This window comes from Bos indicus x Bos taurus, chromosome 15, assembly GCF_003369695.1.
Source record: "Bos indicus x Bos taurus breed Angus x Brahman F1 hybrid chromosome 15, Bos_hybrid_MaternalHap_v2.0, whole genome shotgun sequence".
Taxonomy (NCBI): domain Eukaryota; kingdom Metazoa; phylum Chordata; class Mammalia; order Artiodactyla; family Bovidae; genus Bos; species Bos indicus x Bos taurus.
Window position 1 is genome coordinate 50,327,576 of NC_040090.1, and position 20,925 is coordinate 50,348,500.

The following is a 20,925-nucleotide window of genomic DNA, read 5'->3' on the forward strand; positions in this document are numbered from 1 at the left end:
TTCGGAGCAAGTGACGAAGTACAGGAACCCATGGGAGGGGCCCCAGGCAAAGGCTATGACCTCACCAATGTCCTCACTATATACCATCCAGGGCAGCTGGTTCAATTATAAGAAGCAGTGAAGGTGACATGGACAGGGACAGCCGGGATGAACAAGGGACGTGATCTTCAATACTAAACAGAGGCAGAGGCACCACTGAACAGGCAGAATAAACATTACCCTCAGCCAGAGCACAGGATTCAATTTCTCACACAAGAGATACAAGTCTATACTTTGCCCTCTACCCTTCTTAATGCTGTTTAATGAAAGAGAGAGAGAGAGGGACAGGTCACATTTGAACAGTGTGTACACCCTGCTCTGAGAGCACCTGCTCCACAACGAGCCTTGAGATCAGATGAGGGGCAAAGAGGGGCATTTTGGGGTAAGGACAGAAATGCAGCATTTTCAACTTGTTTCCAATATCAGTTTCCTGAGCTCAAAGAGACAGCCCAGCAGAGATACTTTCCTCCTTAAAAGCCCCCCAGCTGAGGGCTCCTTATCCCTAAGGCAACCTTCTCTAGCTCCAATAGGTAATGTGCCCACGTGGGCACCGGCAGGGGAGACAGCTCAGCACCCTGCGCAAATCTCTGTCCTCACCAGAGGGGTGGGAGTTATATCTGTTGCTGTCATGAAAACATTTCATTATTTTTTCACAAGTCTTTACCCCCACCCCCACTCCGGATAAAACTAGGGATTTTCGAAGTATACATGATGTGCACAATCCTCCCACCCTATCGATCTCCAATGCTGGGTGTGTGATGGAGTCACCTCTCCCCGCCATTCTGAGATCCACCAGCATTCAGACCCAGGAGCACGCTCTCAGCTGCTGGTTCCTACGTGGCCTTGGAGCCTAGGGACCAGGCTAAGGAACTTTGAGGGGAATGAAGTTTCTCCAGCCATGAGGTCAGTTGATGGGTGCCAACAAGTTGTTTGGTCTCTAACAACTTCACTTCCATGGCCATGCCTTCTCATCCCTTCATCCACTTCTTAAGAGTAATTCCATTTCTTCTGGAATGGGACACCTCAGTGCATCCCTAGGTCCAAACCAGGAATTCCTCCAATTATTAGACCTTCCACCTCTGCGCTAGGAGGACATTAGGAAAGGCAGAGCCTCTCCCTAGTTTTACTAGGTACCACTGGATAAACCTCATGATGTTCACTCTGCCTTTCTTCCAAATCTTGGACTTCCACCACACCAGGGGGACAGGCACAGACCGATGGGGGTGGCCAGGTGGGGTCAGGGGAGCACTACTCAGAACAAAGAAAGCCAGTGCTCCCAGTTCAAACTTTTGCCAGAAAGCTGGAGAGCAGCAGACACAACCCCCATGCCCACAGCCCTGCCCTCGCCACTCGCCTAAGCACATCTCCAGAACTGAATGGAGAATGAAGCCAGCTTAGCCATCTCTGCAAATTCATGAACAAGCGCAGTTGTTCTCAGTGCTTTCCTAGGGACGCCGAATCTCAAGTATGGACCCCACAGCCGGGCCACCATCCATGTCAATAGCTTTCCTGTGCCCTCCGGTAACTTTGAGGTCGCTCTAAGAAAATTCAGATGAGAAAGGCACCCCGCCCCCACCCCATGTTCCCACAGCCTCCAGGTTCCCGGGATCCCTGCACATCATCCCTCCTCTCCTCTCCCACTACCCCAGGCATCCAGGTGCGCTCCTCCCGCGGGGCTCAGGAAGGTTAGGAAGTTCTTACCTGGCTCGGCTGAGAGATGCACTCATGTGGCCAGGCGCGCGGGTCAGCGGAGTCCAGGGCAGGCACACGGGCTGCCGGCCACCGCTCAGCACATCTCCCGGGGAGTCCTGCTCGGCGAACCGCAGAGTCAGTCCCACCTGGGGGTGGAGGAGCGCGGAGCCCGAGGACGCGAAGCCCGGCTGGGCCGAGGAGCACGGGGCACCGGGGCCGGCGGCCGTCTGCGCGGGGGTGGGGGTGCAGGGGCGTCCGGGGAGGAAGCGGAACCCCCTCCCCCTCGGCGCGCCGCGAGGCTCCCGCTGGCTCGGCGTCTACTTGTTACCGCACCGCCTTCCCGCTTTCTATAAATATAGATTTGCCCCCTCCCGGCGCTTGTGCGCCGCTCTCCGAGTCGTCCCCGACTCTACCTCCGTGGTTTCCGCTCCTCTCTCCCTCCGCCCCTCCCCCGCCTTCCCCGGGCAAAGCCTGCCGCCTGCCTGGATTCTCCCGCTGTTGCCTCTCTCCAGCATTTAGCACTGCAGTGTAACTCGGGGACACGCGACCAGACAGTTCCTTTAAAACCAGACCATCAAGTTTAGTGCGGAAACCGACCTCAGAAGCGCAGCTCCCTGTGGCTGGGAGATGTTTAGCCCATCTGGAAGCCAGATCTCCGCGTTTCAGGCAAAACTGTGACCAGGCAAGAGAGGAAGGCGAATGGCAGAGAGACGCAGGAGTCCACAGGTGACCTCTCCAGGATGGGGCGGAATCCGGATGGGTGGTGTGGAAGTCTGGAGCCTGCAAAGCAGGACAGGACCTGAGGTGTCGTCGGGTTCAAAGCGCTAGATTTGCAGGTGAGAAAACAGAAGCTCAGAGAGGTGCGTGAACTGGCTCAGGATCACACAGCTGGCTAGGGAAGTGGGGACTTTAGTTAATGAGCGTGTCAGGGCGTCCACGTTTCTACACCTACTAAGAACAGTCTGGGTGTGGAGTGGCCCCGGAGGAACAGTGCCATTCTCTTTCACTAACTCTTGCCCAGGGCACCCATGTCTCTGGGGAGGTCACCCAAGCTCAGGGGAAAAAAAAAATAGCCAATTTACAGGTTAACCCTTCATTCTACCAGGACAACTTCTAAAGCCATCCCTTCTTCCCAGAAAGCTGTGAAGAAGAAAAGCACCAAAGGGCAGCAATGCTTAACCCACAAAAAAAAGTGAAATGACAAATCTTTCTTCATTGCCGTCTTCAGAGGCCCCGCTAACACTGCTTTTAAACCCCCATTTTCCACTTATTATTTTCCCCTTTCGTCTCTCTCCCGCACATCATTCTGATCACTCTCTGCAACAGATATTTTCACATTACCCACAAAAGAGAACACATTTTTTCCCATCTACTGCTTACATCTACACTCATCCTAGCTGGCAGTATCAGCCTACAAATCAAGGGGCTTTCCCAGTGGAAGACTGGTGAGGGGCATCACAGCATTCTCTTTCCAGAAGTTGTTATTATCCCTGGCAGAGTCTTCTCACAAGTGAGAAGGAGGCATTTCATGACCTGGATGACAGAGCAACTCTGGAATTGCTTCTCAGGGCATTGGTATGTGGTCCATCCACACCTCCTTCAGGTGGGATCCAACATGTTCATGCACTCACATACTCTCTTTGGAGAAGTTATGATAGCTATTTTACAAGTACGTGCACCAAGGTAGCTCAGAGAAAAATGAAACCTCCCCAGGAGTTATATTGTCAATCAAGAAGGGGTCTTTTGTCAAATGCCTTTGAGAAGCAGGTAGCAAAATGAGGAAGAGAGAACTTGACATCTCCACCCTTGACCATATTTGTCACCTTGGACAGTTTCCTTAGTCCCTCTAAGCCTTAGTTTCCCTAAATGAAAAATGGAGAAAGTAACCAACCCTGCTGGGTTTCCCAGGTGGTGCTAGTGGTTAAGAACCTGCCTGCCAATGCAGGAGACATAAGAGTCATGGGTTCAATCCCTGGGTTGGAAAGATCCCCTGGAGGAGAGCATGGCAACCCACTCTGGTATTTTTGCCTGGAGAATCCCACAGACAGAGGAACCTGGTGGGCTATGATCCATGGGGTTTCACAGAGTCGGACACAACTGAAGCGACTTAGCCTGCAAGCAATGGATCCAGCCTTAGAAGTAAATGAGGTTCTGAATGTAGGCTGCTTGGAATGCAATAGGTTTTACCTGTTATTTGTATTGTTCATATTGTTATTCAGGGTCAGACAGTCCTTTTAGGGACCTCATACCTACACTACTAGCTAGATAACTCTGACCAAGTGGCTTAATCCCCACCCCCACCCTCCAACCCCGCCTGTGCTGCTTCTCTCTTAATCTAAGCTATCTTAATCACCAAAATATGGACAATAATATGTCCTTTTAGGACTGTTAGAGGATTAAATTAAATAAATAATGCATGTCAAACACCTAGCATGCTGCCTGATGCGTAATGAATATCCAAGGATAGTAGTTCCAACTTTTTCAAATATGTAGTGTTACCAAATATGTAATCCTGGACAAGTTAACTTTTCTCTTTTTTAAAAAATTTATTGTTTATTTTGGCTGCTCAGACTCTGCATTGTGGCACTTGGGCTTCTCTAGTTGCAGCACGCTGGCTTAGTTGCCGTACGTGAGATCTTAATTCTCTGACCAGGGATCAAACCTGGGCCCCCTGCATTGGAAGTGCTGTGTCTTATCCATTGGACTGACAGTAAAGTCCCAGTTAACTTTTCTAAGCCTCACAGGGTTGCAAAGATTAACATCATATCTGTAAATTATCTGGTACATGCACGCATGCTCAGTTGCTAAGTCAAGTCTGACTGGGACCCCACTGACTGTAGCTCGCCAGGCTCCTCTGTCCATGGGATTTCCCAGGCAAGAATACTGGAGAAGGTTGCCATTTCCTTCTTTAAGGGGTCTTCCCAACCCAGGATTGAACCCTGCATCTTCTGCATCTCCTGCATTGCAGGCAGATTCTTTTTGCTTGTTTGTTTAGGTCCCCTTTCATTTCTTGCAGCAGTGCTTTATAGTCGTAAGTGTAGAAGTCTTCTACCCACTTGCTTGGTTAAATTTTGCCTGAGTATTTTATTCTTTATAATGGTCTTGTAAATGGAATTTTTATTTTTTATGAGGTTTATTTATTTAATTTTTGGCAGCTCTGGGTCTTCATTGCTGCCCTTGAAGGGCTTTCTCTAGTTGTGTTATGCGGGGGGCTACTCTCCAGTCGCAGGCTTCTCTTGTTGCAGAGCGTGGTCTCTAGGTGCCTGGGCTTCAGCAGTTGTGGCGCACAGGCTTAGTTTCACCACAGTATGTGGGATCTTCCTGGAACAGGAATCAAACCCATGTCTGCTGGACCACCAGCGTGTGCGTACATGCGTGCGAGCTAAGTCGCTTCAGTCCTGTCTGACTCTTTGCGACCCCACGGACAGTAGCCTGTCAGGCTTCTCCATCCACGGGATTCTCCAGGCAAGAATACTGGAGTGGGTTGCCATGCCCTCCTCCAGGGGATCTTCCTGACTCAGGGACTGAACCCACGTTTCCTGTGACTCCTGGGTTGCAGGCGGATGCAGGCAGATTCTTTACCACTGAGCCACCTGGGAAGCTGTCTGGTACATAGTAAGTGCTAAATATATGTTAATTACCTCCCTTCCCTTTTGAAACTGCTCACAATTTGTTTTTACCTGGAAGCATTCCCACCACATCTCAGTCGCTCATGATCTCACTCATTCTTTAGTTATACCAATTTTGTTTCATTTAAATACATTTACATTTTTCTCACATTCCCTCATTTATTTAGCAAAAATTTCTTGAGCCCTTATGTGCTGCCAGGCACTGTGCTCTGCTCTGACATGCATGTATTTCTTTTGAATGATTTTAAATTCCCAGGATCTGGGAATGTGTTTTAATCTTTCCCCACCTTCTATAGATGTAGTCAGAATCAGAGAGTCATTGAGCTAGAAGGAGGCCTAAAGATTTTATTGGTGAACGTTCTAATTTTACAGTCCAGAGCAGATAATTGAATTACACACAATTTTTTTGGAGTTTGTGTAAAAATCTATTTGACCAAAATGTTTTTGTTTTGGGGGAGGACTTATGCACATTTTGGAGCTTCCCTGGTGGCTCAGCGGTAAAGAATCTGCCTGCAATGCAGGAGATGCAGGTTCGATTCCTGGGTCAGGAAGATCCCCTGGAGGAGGAAATGGCAACCTGCTCCAGCATTCTTGCCGTGAAAATCCCATGGAAAAAGGAGCCTATCGGGGCTACAGTCCATGGGGTCACAAAGAATCGGACTCGACTGATGCTACTAAGCAGCATATACATTTTAAAGCTAATGATGGCGGTGTCTTGCCTCCTTATCAAGTGCTCTTTGAACTATGCAAACTGTTCCAGAAACATACCAGTTCTTGCCAGTTGTTCCATGAACACTAATTTCTTGGACTGTTAATAGGTGACACTCCAACAAAGGGTTCTGTGGCCAAAAGTGTTTGAAAAATAATGGGTTAAAGAAAGTAAACCATGTTTTATTTTCTTTTTTTTTTCCTGTAAGACTTTCAGAACCTTTATTATGTTTATGGGCTTCCCAGGTGGCACTAGTGGTAAAGAACCTGCCTGCCAATGCAGGAGTGGTAAGAGAGGCAGGTTTCATCCCTGGGTCAGGAAGATCCCCTGGAGGAGGGCATGGTAACCCACTCCAGTATTCTTGCCTGGAGAATCCCATGGTCAGAGGAGCCTGGTGGGCTACCATCTATAGGGTCGTAAAGAGTTGGACACGACTGAAGCAACTTAGCACATTATGTTTATGAGCATATGAATTTCCGAGGGATATAGAGCAACTCTCTTGTTCAATGATCCGATCAGGAAACCCTTTCTCGTAAAGCTTTTGGGGAACCAGGGATCAAAGACACAGATTTAGGGAAGATGCTGAACCCTGGGAATACAGCCAACCAATGTGACTGCTACGTTTGTGTAACCTCCAGGGAGGAGTCTAGTGTTAATGCGTGCAGAGTATTCATTCAGTCAGTCTGCTTTCAAGGTCTAGAACTTATCTCATAGATGCAGTTCTAAGATGAAGGGGGCACATGTCGCCATGGGTCCCCTCCTCCCTGAGCAACTTGCTTGGCATGGGGAACAGGACAGACTCATCACAGCTATCAAGACCCAGTTCTTCCTTCCCCACTGATTCAAGCAAGTTTCCAGGGTACTTGGGGTGTAAAGCAGAGGTCCCCTACCTCCAAGATCTCATGCCCAATGATCTGAGGTGAAGCTGATGTAAAAATAATAAAAATAAAGTGCACAATAAATGTAATGAGCTTGAATCATTCTGAAACCATCCTCCACCCCAACCCATGGAAAAATTGTCTTCCACAAAACAGTCTGCAGTGCTAAAGCTTGGGGACTGCTGCTGTACAACACAGTGGTTACGAACGTGGGCTTTTGAGCTAGACAATCCTCGGTATCAGTCCCATCTCTGTTTCTCACTAGCTGTTGGATATTTATTAGGCAAGCTGCTGAACCTCGTAAACCTCAGCTCTTTCATTTATGAAATTAGCATAATAATCTGCATGGAAATATGGCACTCAAACCCCTGGCACAGTGCCTGACACAGAAAAAGCACCTCAAAATTCTGGCGCCATTGCCAACAATGACGTGGTGGATGGTAGAGTGGTCGCGGCACTTCGTTGTCTACAGATAGCACAGTGATGCAACTGAGTTGCTGAACTGCAAAGCTCAGTCCATCTCCTTGCCCCTCTCTGCCCACAGGGTTATGTTCCCATCAAAAGTCACCCCATCAACTGCCCTGCTCCTTCAGAGCTGGGAGGAGTTGAGTGGTAGAAGCTCTTTGAGCAAACTTAGAAGCAAGCTAAAAAAAAAAAAAAAGAGGGCTATTAATCACTAAGATAATAAATGTGAGTGCTAGTTGCTCAGTTGTGTCCGATTCTTTATGACCCCACGGACTGTAGCCTGCCATGCTTCTCTGTCCTTGGAATTTTCCAGGCAAGAATACTGGAGTGGGTTGCCATTTTCTCCTCCAGGGGATTTTCCCAACCCAGGGATCGAACTCCATGTCTCCCATATCACGGGCAGATTCTTTACTGTCTGAGTCACCAGGGAAGCCCAATATAATAAAAGGCTTTCTTTAATTGAGCAGCTGATAAACTAGGTGATTTCTGTTTCTATTCATCATTTATTTATATCTATAAGTGTCTGTGCTTCTTACAACCACTTGAAGAGGAAGGTGTCCACCTCCCACTGTAAAAATAAAAAACTAAGGTTCAGAAAGTTTATGGGGCAAGAGGCCAAATGGCAAAAATGAACAACTACCAGCTCAGGGAGTGTAGGCACATTGTGTGTATTGGTTAGTAGAGCACACGTTACAGGATGTGACTGCGCTGGGATTGTTTCTCTCTTTGATGGAAGGGGCAGTTGTGGAACAGATGTTAATTAATGCCCAATTAAGTAAGAAATGGAGCCAAGAAAATTCATTTCTCAATTGTTTTCCCCTAAGGGCTCACTCGCTGGACTCTGCCTGTCAGTCCATTATATGTGAAGGATACAGGACTCCCGTTAGACCACGAGAAGGAACTGTTTATCGTGGTAATCATCTCACAATATATGTAAGATGAGTCATTATGCTGTGCACGTTAAGCTTATACAGCGCTGTGTGTCATTCATAGCTCAGTAAAACTAGAAAAATGAATAAAAGAGCTATGGTGTCAGCAGATCAGAGAGGATTCTTTATATAAACAGAGAAATGAAGATATAATTTCTTCCCACTGGTAGCAGGAACCCAGGCAATTGGAACCAGGACACTGAATTAATGCTTCCTCTTTCCCTTTCACTCTCACTCAAAAAATCCTTTCAGACTCCTCCGTCCCCACCTTATCCTTCATCCCTAGCAAGAGACCCATGCCCTGGGTGAATGTGTGACTTCTTCCATACTCAGTCTTCATGCTGCTGCTGCTGCTGCTAAGTCGCTTCAGTCGTGTCCGACTCTGTGCGACCCCATAGACGGCAGCCCACCAGGTTCCCCCGTACCTGGGATTCTCTAGGCAAGAATACTGGAGTGGGTTGCCATTTCCTTCTCCAATGCAGGAAAGTGAGAAGTGAAAGTGAAGTCGCTCAATCGTGTCCGACTCCCAGCGGCCCCATGGACTGCAGCCCACCAGACTCCTCCATCCATGGGATTTTCCGGGCAACAGTCCCAGAGTGGGGTGCCATTGCCTTCTCCGTCAGTCTTCATAATAACCTGTAACTCACTCTCTGGCTGTGCTCCTGATGGGGTCAAGTCAAAGCACCAGACACCGTTTGGCTGCAGCCTTAGCTGAGTAAAGGGCTGATTCCCATTCCTCCAGGAGGTCAGAGCCCTCTAGGCAGCCATGGCCGGCACCAACTCCTGGCACAAAACATAACCGGGCAATTTTTTTCAAGGGGATTTTGACAGAAACAAAGCTGATATGACAGAAAAGGCAAGAGGGGAGATGAGAGAAAAGCTTTGCTATTTCCTCAGGCAAACTATAACAAGAAGCTTCTGCAATAAAAATTGCACCTACATGGCTGAGATTGGAGGGGACAAATACACCCAAAGTCCATGTTCTCTCATCAGAGGAGGCTACTGTGTCTGTGGTTTTCAGAAATATCTGCTGTGTGGCAGTGTGGGTTGTATGTATTAAAAGCTGGGGTGCAGGGTGGGTGTAACACCAGCGTTTTATAATAACTGCTACAATGCATCAGATTTTGTACTGAATGCTGTCAATATAGGGGCTTCCCAGGTGGCACAGCTGGTAAAGAATCCACTTGCCAGTGCAGGAGATGCAGAAGACCAAGTTTTGATCCCTGGGTTGGGAAGGTCCCTTGGAGAAGGGTGTGGCAACTCACTCCAGTATTCTTGCCTAGAGAATCCCATGGACAGAGAGGAACCCTGTGGGCTACAGTCCATGCACTCGCAAAGAGTTGGACGTGACTGAGTATGCATACAGGTTCTCAGTATAAGATTTCCTGCCGTCTGGGACTTGCCTGGTGGTCCGGTGGTTGGGACTTCGCTTTCCAATGCAGGAGGTGGGGTTCAATCCCTGGTCGGATCAAAAAACAACAACAACATAAAGCAGAAGCAATATTATAACTAATACAATAAAGACTGAAAAAAAAAAAGATTTGCTTTCATCCTCACAGTAATCTTGTGAAGATAGTTTCATTATCCCCACTTTATACAAGAAAACACTGAGTTTTACCAAGGTTAAGCACCTTGACCAAAGCCATGGCATTATTTGATGTGGGAATATAAACCTTTATTTAATACTTTATCTGTGACAAATAATCACTTCAACTACCTCACATTTAAAACATATTCTTACTGGATAGCAAACAGTCTTGTCAAACATTTCTCCCAATGAAGAAACTGAGGCTCAAAGAGGGGAAGGAAGTCTATTAAAATCAAGTAAGCAGATGTACAACCACCCAGCAATCCCACTCCTGGGCATATACCTGGGGAAAACCATAATTACAAAAGATACATGCATCCCAGTGTTCATTGTAGCATGAATTACAGTAGCCAGCACATGGAAGCAACCTAAACATCCATCAGCAGAGGAATGGATAAAGAAGATGTGGCACATATATACACTGGAATATTACTCATCCATAAAAAGGACTGAAATTGTGCTACTTGTAGAGACATGGATGGACTCAGAGACTGTCATACAGAGTGAAGTAAGTCAGAAAGAGAAAAACAAATATCATACATTAACACATATATGTGGAATCTAGAAAAATGGTGCAGATGAACCTATTTGCAAAGCAGAAATAGAGACACAGACTTAGAGAACAAATGTATGAAAACCAAGGGGAGAGAAGTGGGGTGAGATGAATTGGGAGATTGGGATTGCCGTATATACTGTGTATAAAATAGATAACCAATGAGAACCTACTGTACAACACAGGGAACTCTACTCAATGCTCTGTGGTGACAAAGAGGGGATATATGTATACCTGTGGCTGACTTATTTTGCTATACAGCAGAAACTAGTACAAGATTGTAAAGCAACTAAACTCCCATAAGAAAAACTCAAACAGGTAGAAAATGACATAATTGGGTCTTTAATTTTAAGCTTATTCTACCACCGAGTCACCCTAGCAAACAGAGACTTTCCAGATTTGGGGATCCTGATACTCCAAGAATCAGAAAACATGTCACCCCTTGCACAGTGCCCCTGCAAGGATTCCCACGGCCAAGCCAGTCACCAAGAACAGCAAATGCTAGAGGGGAAAATAAAGCCATGGAAGAATCCCTGGGATTTCCAGTCACTAGGCAGGGCTTCCAGGAGCTGGAGCCTCTCTATTTCTGTCTCTCACAGACCTTCAGTCCAAATGTTCAGTTTTTCCTGGGTAGAAAAAAAATATGCGTGATTACAGATCGTAGCAATAAAAGCATACCCTTACACAGCGCTTACAAATCTCAGCCACTGTTAAAAGGGATTTACGTTTTGATTACTCAATGAATGAGGAGTCATGCTATGAGGTTAGGGATATTATTATCTCCATCTTGTAAATGAGGAAAATAAGGCCCAGAGAGGTGAGGGAATTGGTGCAAGATGACGTTACTAGGAAGGGCAGAGATAGGATTTAAACCCCCCAGGAGGTCTGGTGCCAGAGTCCAAGTGCAAAGGAGCCGGTGGCTATCCGAGACATCATTAGCTGCTCCAATGAGGTCCTCTGGGCACCAGCTCACCAGAATAGATAATAAGCGAGACCCTGGGGGTAAGCGCCTGCATCTGAGGGAGAGATGTTTTGGGACCGTCTTTCCCCCTCCTGTAAGCTGGTCTTCACCCATAGGCAGTTGGCTGATTCTTCTGCCCATCTCCCTGCCAGAGTCACCAGCTGCCCCTTGTCAGCCCAGCACAAAGGGAAGCCAGATTGGTTGGGGGGTGGGGTAACCGAACCTCTCCCTCCGCTTGCCAAGCAGGGGACTTTTCTCCCCCTCCCCCTTCTCTTGGAAGCACCCATCTGGCCTCTGTCACTAGTCCAAGTGTGCTTTGAAAAGCCTGCTTTCAAGGGAGGGCAATGGGAACCACGCCTGTTCATCCAATCAGGCGCATTTTCCCTGATTGTCAACCCTGCAGGATCCGCTGTAATCCACGGCTCCACCAAGAATCCAGAGAGAGATGGACATCTCGGTCTCTCTTTGGGGCACGTTTGACCTCAGGGGTTTTAGGATGACTTCCTCCATCCTTTCTTCCCTCTCTGGGCATTGTGACACATTGTTGAAAAACAGAGACAAGAGGATATGGATAGGGTATGAAGAGGGGCATAATATGAAGTGGTGGGTAAATATACACCTAGAGCCCAGGAAATCAAGTTCGCTGGAAATATAAACTGTTTGAACTTGGGAAAATAAGTTCCCTTCTTTAGGCCTCACTTTTCTCATCTATAAAATGGGAAGAGTTGAATTAGATCCTTTGAGATTCCTCCCAGTTGTGTGAAATGGGAAGACTCCTCTAAGGGACACTATTTATATTTTTTATATTTAATCTTTTTTGTATTTATTTGGCTGTGCCAGGTTTTAGTTTCAGCATGCAAGATCTAGTTCCCTGACCAGGGTTCGAACCAGGACCCCTGCATTGTGAGCGCATTGGGAGTGTGGCGTCTTAGCTGTTGGACCAGCAGGGAAGTCCCTAAGGGGCACTTTTTATTTATTTTTTTGAACTTTTAATTTTTATTGGGGTAGAGCTGATTAACAATGTTGTGATAGTTTCAGGTGAACAGGGAAGGGACTCAGCCATCCATACACATGTATCCATTCTCCCCCGAACTCCCCGCCCATCCAGGCTGCCACATAACACTGAACAGAGTTCCCTGTGCTGTACAGTAAGTCCTTGTTGTTATATCCATTTTAAATATCACAGTGTGTACATGACCATCCCAGACTCTCTAACTATCCCTTCCTAAAGTGTTAGTCACTCAGTCGTAGCTGACTCTTTTGTGACCCTGTGGACTGTAGCCCGCCAGGCTCCTCTGTCCATGGAATTCTCCAGGCAAGGATACTGGAGTGGGTTGCTGTTCCCTTCTCCAGGGGATCTTTCTGATCCAGGGATTGAACCTGGGTCTCCCGCACTGCAGACAGATACTTTACCATCTGAGCCACCAGGGAAGCCCCATCCTCCCCTAAGGGGGAGTTTTTAAAGGAGAGAATGGGAAAGGTTGCCCCGCTTCTGCCCGAGGGGCGTCTCCTGAAACACTGAGCTCTTGTCCTCTAAGACTCCATCCATGCTGCACACAGTAGGGGTGGACAGACTGCTTGGCCACAGTTCTTGATCCTGAAGGAGGCAGGGCTCCCCATGGACTTCAAGCAGCAAGTGCTGTGAGTCTGGGTTCTGAGAAATACCCTATCCCAGGCTCACTGATCCTCTCAGCTGAGCCTTTGTGGCTGCCAGTCTTCTAAGATCTTTAGATCTTTATTTGCCTCCTAACTTCACTCTCCTCTTCTGATCAATACAGAGAAAAAATCTGATGGGCCCTTCCTGGGTACAGGCAATTAGCTAATCAGAAATCTGGTTAATTAGCTTTGCAACGTGAAGTGTCTCACAGAGAAAACCTTATCAGGTTCCTCAGCCACGTCAGGCTTTCTCCCTGAAAGGCAGTGGCTACCGAGTACCGCGGCAGGTCAGATATTTTATCTTTTAAAGGCTTTTTCTGTCTCTAATTTCTTCTAGTCTGAAAGAAATGAGACCAGGCTGAAAAGAAAACCACATTAGTGCATGTGAAGCAAAAAGCAGAATGAGGAGACCAACGGTGGGAGCTGAGTCTTGACCAGGCAGCTTCCTACAGCACTAGGTATAGTACCAACACGTATGAGCAATCAGCAAAGGCTTTTAGTAGCGAGGGCTGGGGATGACATGCCCTGTCCTTTGTCAAAGTCCCATTACTCATTCTCTGCCACCAGGTGCTTGGCCTAAGGACAGGGGCCACCAGAACTGGAGTTTGGCTGCAGGACATTGCAAACAAAGAGGCTGGAGACCTGTGCTTGGGGATCGACATGACAGCAGATAAAGAGAAAGTTCATCCAGGCAGATGGCATGTGACATCTGGAGGGAGTGGTGACAGGCACCATGCAGGGATCCAAGCAGGGAGGTCCCCAAACAAGTGATGCTCTGAAAAGAGGAGAACAAGAACAGCAACAGGGAGGTCTGTGGGGTGCCCAGCTCCTGGATCCCACTCCAGAAAGGGCTCAGTTCAGTTCAGTCGCTCAGTCATGTCTGACTCTTTGCGAACTCATGGACTGCAGCACACCAGGCTTCCCTGTCCATCACCAAGTCCCAGAGCTTACTCAAACTTATGTCCATAGATAGTGATGCCATCCAACCATCTCATCCTCTGTCGTCCCCCTCTCCCGCCTTCAGTCTTTCCCACCATCAGGGTCTTTTCCAATGAGTCAGTTCTTCACATCAGGTGGCCAAAGTATTGGAGTTTTAGCTTCAACATCAGTCCTTCCAATGAATATTTAGGACTGATTTCCTTTAGGATCGACCGGTTTGATCTCCTTGCAGTCCAAGAGTTCAGAAAGGGCTAGGAAGAAGAAAAAAGATCCTAGCTCAGAAGACCTGGGTTCTGGGAAAGCCACAAAGTCCGGACTATTTACAGATGACTAAACCGAAGGCCAAGGGGCTTCTCCTGTGGCTCAGTGGTAAAGAATCTGTCTGCAATGCAGGAGATGTGGGTTCGATCCCTGAGTCAGGAAGATTCCCTGGGGATGGAAATGGCAACCCACTTCACTGGGAAATGGCGTGGACAGAGGACCTGGCAGGCTACAGTCCATGCATTCGCAAATGAGTCAGACACGACTTAGTGACTAAACAACAATAACAAAAGTTTACATCACCGGCACGTGGCAGAGCCGGGATGCAAACTCAGGCAGCCAGAATCCAGATCCTGGATACATCGCCTTTCCACTACTGCCTCCCAGAACAAGGCTGGAGCTACGTGTGCAGGCAGTTTAGGGGCCTGATGGGAACAGGGGAGGTCATTACAGAGTCAGTGCTGGAAAATGTTTACTGAATGACTATAAATGCTTACGTGAAGAGCCTCTCCTGTAGTTCCTACGGGAGGCTACAGACTCGGGAGGCAACAGTAAGAACAGGGAAGTGAAACCCCAATTCAGTAAAGAGACACTCAGGAGAGCCTCTAGTCACTCTATGAGTCCAGGCTCAGACAGTGTCATCCCAGAGTGCCGAAATAACATACCGAGTGCAACCTCAGACCCAGAGTCAGTAATCCTGAGAAATTATGGAAAAGTGAAGCCCTGAGCTCAACTGTAGTTTCCAGAAAAGCAGGAAAGAGGAATGGCAACCCACTCCAGTATTTTCACCTGAAGAATCCCATGGACAGAGGAGCCCGGCGGCCTACAGTTCATGGAGTTTCAAAGAGTCGGACATGACTGAGCAACTAACACACACACTTGGATAGACTTACTACGGACATTACTATGGATGTCAAAGTATGCTTATTAAATCCTTGTGTATATCTTTCATTCATTCAACAAACATTAATTGGGAACCTGCCGTGTGGGATAACATTAATTAGCAAGACAACTAAACATCTTTTTGTGAACCTCTATATTCATTGCAGCCTTGTTTATAATAGCCAAGATATGAAAACAGCCTAAGTGACCAGTGACTGGTGAGTGGATAAAGGAGATGTAGTGTGTATACATACAATGGAACATTACTCACCCATAAAAAAGATGATACTTTGCCATTTGGGACAACATGGATGGACCTTGAGTGTATTATGCCAAGTGAAATAAGTCAGATGGGAAAAAGCAAATACTGTTTCACTTATATGTGGAATCTAAAAAACAAAACAAATGAACAAACAAAACACAAGACTCACGGCTACAGAGAACAGACTGTGGTTACCAGAGGGAGGGGCGTTGGGGAGTGGGCAGAATGGGTAAAGGGAATCAAGAGGTATAAACTTCCAGTTATAAGATAAATAAACTGTTGGGGTGTAATGCACAGCATGGGGGTATAGTCAATAGCATTGTATTAACTTTGGTGATAGACTTACTGTGGTACATTTATATACTTGCAAGGTATGTAAATGTTGAGTCACTATGTTGTACCTCTGAAACTAATATAATATTGTTTGTTAATTATATTTCAATTAACAATAATCTTTTCTCTCACCGGGAAGAGTCAGAAAACAAACAAGTAAACAAAGGAAATTTCAGATAAGGGTAAGCGCAAAGAAGGAAATTAAGCACAGCCATGGCTAGAGAATGATAATGAGTGAATTGTTAGCAGGCTAATAATGATTAGCCAGAATGATGGGGACGCTTCTCTGCAGATATTTGAGCTGAGACTGAGGTGATGAAAAGGAACCGGACATACAGACATCTGGGAGAAAGTCGTTTCAGGAAGAGACAACAGAAGGTGCAAAGTTCCAGACTTTTGAGTGAGGTTGGCATGCTTCAGGAACCAAAAGAAGTCCACCTACGTGTCTGACCTACGGCAAGGGAAGTGGATATCTCAGGAGGTGAGTGGGGAAGCTGGAAGGTTGGCAAAGCTTTGTAGACTGCAGCCAGGAGATTTTGTCCTCAGTGAAATAGGAAGCAGGAGAAGAATGTGAGCAGGAGAATGACATGATTCAAATTACTTTTTAAAAAATTCCTTATTTTTGGCCGTGCTGGGTCTTTTGCTTTGTGTGGGCTTTCTCTAGTTGTGGTGAGCGAGGGCTTCTCACTGCGGTGGCTTCTCGTTGCAGAGCAGGGGTTCTAGGCGTGCGGGCTTCAGGAGTTGTGGCGCATGGGCCTACGTGCTCCGAGGCATGTCGCATCCTCCTGGACCAGGGATCAACCTCACGCGTTGGCAGGCAGATTCCCATCCACTGCACCACCTGAGAAACCCCTCAAATTACTTTTTAAGAAAATGGCTCTGGCTGCTCTGTGGAGAGCAGTTTGGAAATAGGGTGGAGCGGACACTGGAAACAGTGAGAGACTCAATGCATTTGTTTAGAGGCGAGAAGGTGGTGGCTTGACCAGTAGTGGTCCCAGTAAAGAAGGTGCAGTGGGTCAGATTCAGAGTATATTTTGGAGAGAGAGATAAAACCTTTAACTTTTGAGCAAATATAAATGTATTTTTGTTTTTTATAATTTTTTGTTTAACGAGCTAAGCTCCCTCAGGCGGAATTCTAAAGTAGCGCTGCTGGAGCTTTGGACTTGGCCTTCCGTGTGTCAGTACCATCACCTCCCTTTAAGGTTATGACCTGCACGGTTGCTTCTGGTATAGTGTCTCCCTCGTGGCCATCCCAGTAACAGTGTAATTTGGCTCCCGTATTTGTGAACTGCAGCTCTGACAGCGTACCACGCACTTTCATTACAGCCAAACTCTAATCAACTCTGGCCAGGCTGATGGGGGATTTGTTTTTGTTTGTTTAGCCACTCAGTCATGTCAGACTCTTGCTCCATGGACTATAGCCCGCCAGGCTTCTCTCTCCATGGGATTTCCCAGGCAAGACTAGTAGAGTGGGTTGCCATTTCCTCCTCCCAGGGATCTTCCAAGCCCAGGGATCAAACCTGTGTCTCCTGCATTGCAGGTGGATTCTTTACCACTGAATCGCCAGGGAAGCCCACGGGGGATTAGATGGGCAGCACCTTTAGATGGGTTCAGCTGGTAAAGAATCTGCCTACAATGCGGGAGACCTGGGTTCTCCCAGGATCTCCTGGTTTCTTCCTGGGTTGGGAAGATCCCCTTGAGAAGGAAAAGGCTACTCACTCCAGTATTCTGGCCTGGAGAATTCCATGGAATATATAGTCCATGGGGTCACAAAGAGTCGGACACGACTGAATATAAATATATAGTGTGTGATGGCTGTTGCAGAGGGGAATCCAGTACCCAGAGAGTTTTTATGAGTCTCTGGCCCATTTTACCATGTTTATAATCTAATTGGGTTTCTTGATCATTCCCATGGCATCTAATCTACAGATTTGGTTGGCCTAGTTCCTCCTAGACTGTGTACCATTTACATACAGTATTTTTTTTCCTGCACCACCCACAAAAGCAGCCTGGATGCCTGTGGTTCTTTCATTAGCTGGGTACAGAAAATTTGGCTGTCACTAAGCCCACGAAGCACAGAGCTAGTTGCTGCAGCGAGAAAAAGGGCTTTTGGAAGATTTGAGGTGCTCCTTTTCCTCTCAATATGGCTGTGAAAGAGACTTCTAACAGGAAAACAAGAAACTGTTGTGACGTTCTAAGATTATATAAGTGACCAGTCTTACACCAAGAAACTAACTTGTAATTTCATTGGCGTTTCAGTTACTGAGTCTATCCTAGGAATCTATTTCTCTTGCTGAGAATCTGGCATCTTTTATTGCCTTCATCCCCGCCACCCCCTCACCAAAAAAAAGAAGCAGTTTACTCTGGAGACATAGAGTCATGTAGGATCATAATCCCAGCAGACAAACGGAAGGAGACAGCAGTAATAAATATTCTTGCTAAGAGAGCGCAAAGGAAGTAAAAGCTCGTAGCAACTTGGGAGCACCAGCTGCTTAATAATAAAGGCAATGATAACAGGAATCCTTGGCCAGGCTGCAAGCACAGCTTTTAGTTACAGGTGTCAAAACCTGAGTGTCAGGTCCTGGCTTTATTACTGTCATTTAGTAAGCTGTTGGTGTTTACTCCCAACACAGATGTTTTTCTCTGATGTCAGAAACACAAGGCTTTTTCTCTCTGATTTCCCGAAGTCGCCCAGTCTTGGGGCCCATACTCTTCTCCATTTTCTCCTAACCCAAGATTGCTGGATTCTTTTGCTGCAAAGAGAAAGGGAACTTGCTTTCCAGAAAGGCTAAAATATTCCATCTGTGTTCATTGAGCTATTACGTCCTAGTCTGTCTGAGGGCATGGTATACAATTACCAAAATGAAGCTAGTAAAAAAAAAAAAAGCCCTGTTTTCTTTTTAATTAAACATATTCAATAATAATAAATAAATACATAATATATTTGTATAATATATAACATAATATACCTAAATATATTATAAAATAAATATATTATTAAATGGGCTTCCCTGGTGGCTCAGTGGTAAATAATCCACCTGCGAATGCAGGAAACACAGGTTTGATCCCTAGATCAGGAAGATTTCCTGGAAAAGGAAATGGCAATCTGCTCCAGTATTCTTGCCTGGGAAATCCCATGGACAGAGGAGCCTGGTGGGCTACAGTCCATGGGGTCGCAAAGAATCAGACACGACTTTTCAACTAAAACAACAACATATTATTAAATATACTTACTAATAATAAATAATTTAATGTATTTGTCAGTAGCAACTGTTTTCTTTTTACCTCAACTCCATTTGTTGATCACAAGCCTCAAGAGTTGTAAGAAGTGAGACAGTTCCCTCCAGGAACTGGCAATCCAGTTTGAGATAAACACAGGACGATAGTTTAAGTATGAAATAAATTGTATGAGAACAAGGGATCTTATGGGTTATGGGGTGATAGCATTTGGGGTGAGTCTTGAGAGTGGCGGCACGGTAGGAAGTAGCAGAAGGAGACTGAGGAAATGGACCAGGCATGGATGAGAAGGGAAATCGTCTTAGCTCTAGAGCCTGAGCTACTAAGGACAGCTGAGCAGTCTTAGATCATGGCTGTGGATGAAGAAAACTTCGGTGTAATTCACAAAAGGGTTGATGCCAGGAAAGTGTTCTCTTTCCTGGACAAAGAAATGTGAAATTCCAGGTGGATAGGTAAGAATGTTGAGTAAAAGAAAGCTTCACTATGATTCTGAGAGATCTGCTCATTTCCTGAGAATAACTAGAGTTCCAGGAATTAGAATCCCACTCACTGGGGAGAGGGTTGGCGAGCATGGTATGCGTCCTGTCAGGTGGGCTCATTCTAATGGGGGCCAACATTCTAATCTTGGAAAGAACATGGAGCATTATAGAGGGTAACAGATAGACTTTAGAAATGAGTGGAAGGTCCAAAACAAGAGCCTGGTTTGAGTCAAAGTAAGACGTCCAAAGGACCATTCCTCAGAGGTGCGCTGGCCTCCAGACTTAGGCAGCTCACATCAGATATTCATTTCTGTGTAGCAATATGTCTCCATGCCAAGCCTCACCGGGTGGTAAAGCTGAGCTGCTGGCATTTTTTTCTGCCCTGAACAGGTTCTAGGGCTTGTACATCTGCAGGCAGTGCCCTGTGTGTGGAGTGCCAGAGAGGAACACAGCAGGTGGAAGGAGACAAGGCAAACCTCTTCCTCTTTGGCAATTTCTGACTGCATGCTCCAAGGGACTTGCTGCAGGATAGCAAAGGCTGGTTGGGACATGCTATGTGAGACGTTATCAGCCTCCCAAGAGCAAAGCAGTGAGTGGCAAGCAAGAAGGAGAGTATGAGAGAGAGGTCAAGTCTGACCTGCCAGAGGGTGAATACTGGTTGCAGTAGTGATGCCAGGAGACTGTTTTGGGTGGGACTTGAGGTGAGGAACACAAGTCTGGGACTCCACCATACACTGAAGCCCTGGAAGGAGAGCAAGGAGCGTACAGGGGGTGGGGCAAAGTCACCAACATGGTCCCAAACTGGCGGCACCCCCTCGTTACTGTTAAAAGCAAAAGCAAATCTTCTCTGCAAGAAAAATTCTCCAGTCTCCATGTTAAGCCTGCAGATGTTCCATCTATTATAACAAACAGCGAGCTCACAAAGATCAACTAGAAAGAGAAGGTAAGCCACTGTTACTGAGATTTGGTTGGAATAGCATACAATACATTTAGAATCTTATGGATTACAGATATGAGATCTATCAAATATACTCTCCCAATTTTTCTCACTTTCCCCTTCCCCTCCATGTCTGCATGTCCATTCTGTATGTCTGTGTCTATTCCTGCCCTGCAAATAGGTTCATCTATACCATTTTTCTAGCTTCTGTATGTATGCATAAATACACAATATTTGTTTTCCTCTTTCTGACTTACTTCACTCTGTATGACAGACTCTAGGTCTATCCACAAGACCATCATAATTTAAAGGCAGCTTTTAAAAACAACCTTATTGAGGTATCATTGACATAAGATTAACCATATATATTTAAAAATACCTTTGATAATTTTGATATGTGGTAATACATGCATAGAAACTTAATCCACAATAAAGTGAACTCACCGATCACCTTCAGAAGTTTCCTGGAGCCACTTTGTAATCCTTTCCTCCCACC

At 46.3% G+C, this 20,925-nt stretch overlaps 1 long non-coding RNA gene across 1 annotated transcript; it reads left to right on the plus strand.

Annotated features, from left to right (window-relative positions):
- Nucleotides 1–1,746: 1,746 nt before the first annotated feature.
- Nucleotides 1,747–20,598, plus strand: LOC113905730. The gene is made up of 3 exons (XR_003514713.1): nucleotides 1,747–2,567; nucleotides 16,069–16,257; nucleotides 19,883–20,598. It is a non-coding gene; the product is annotated as an uncharacterized LOC113905730 (long non-coding RNA).
- The last annotated feature ends 327 nt before the right edge of the window (nucleotides 20,599–20,925 follow it).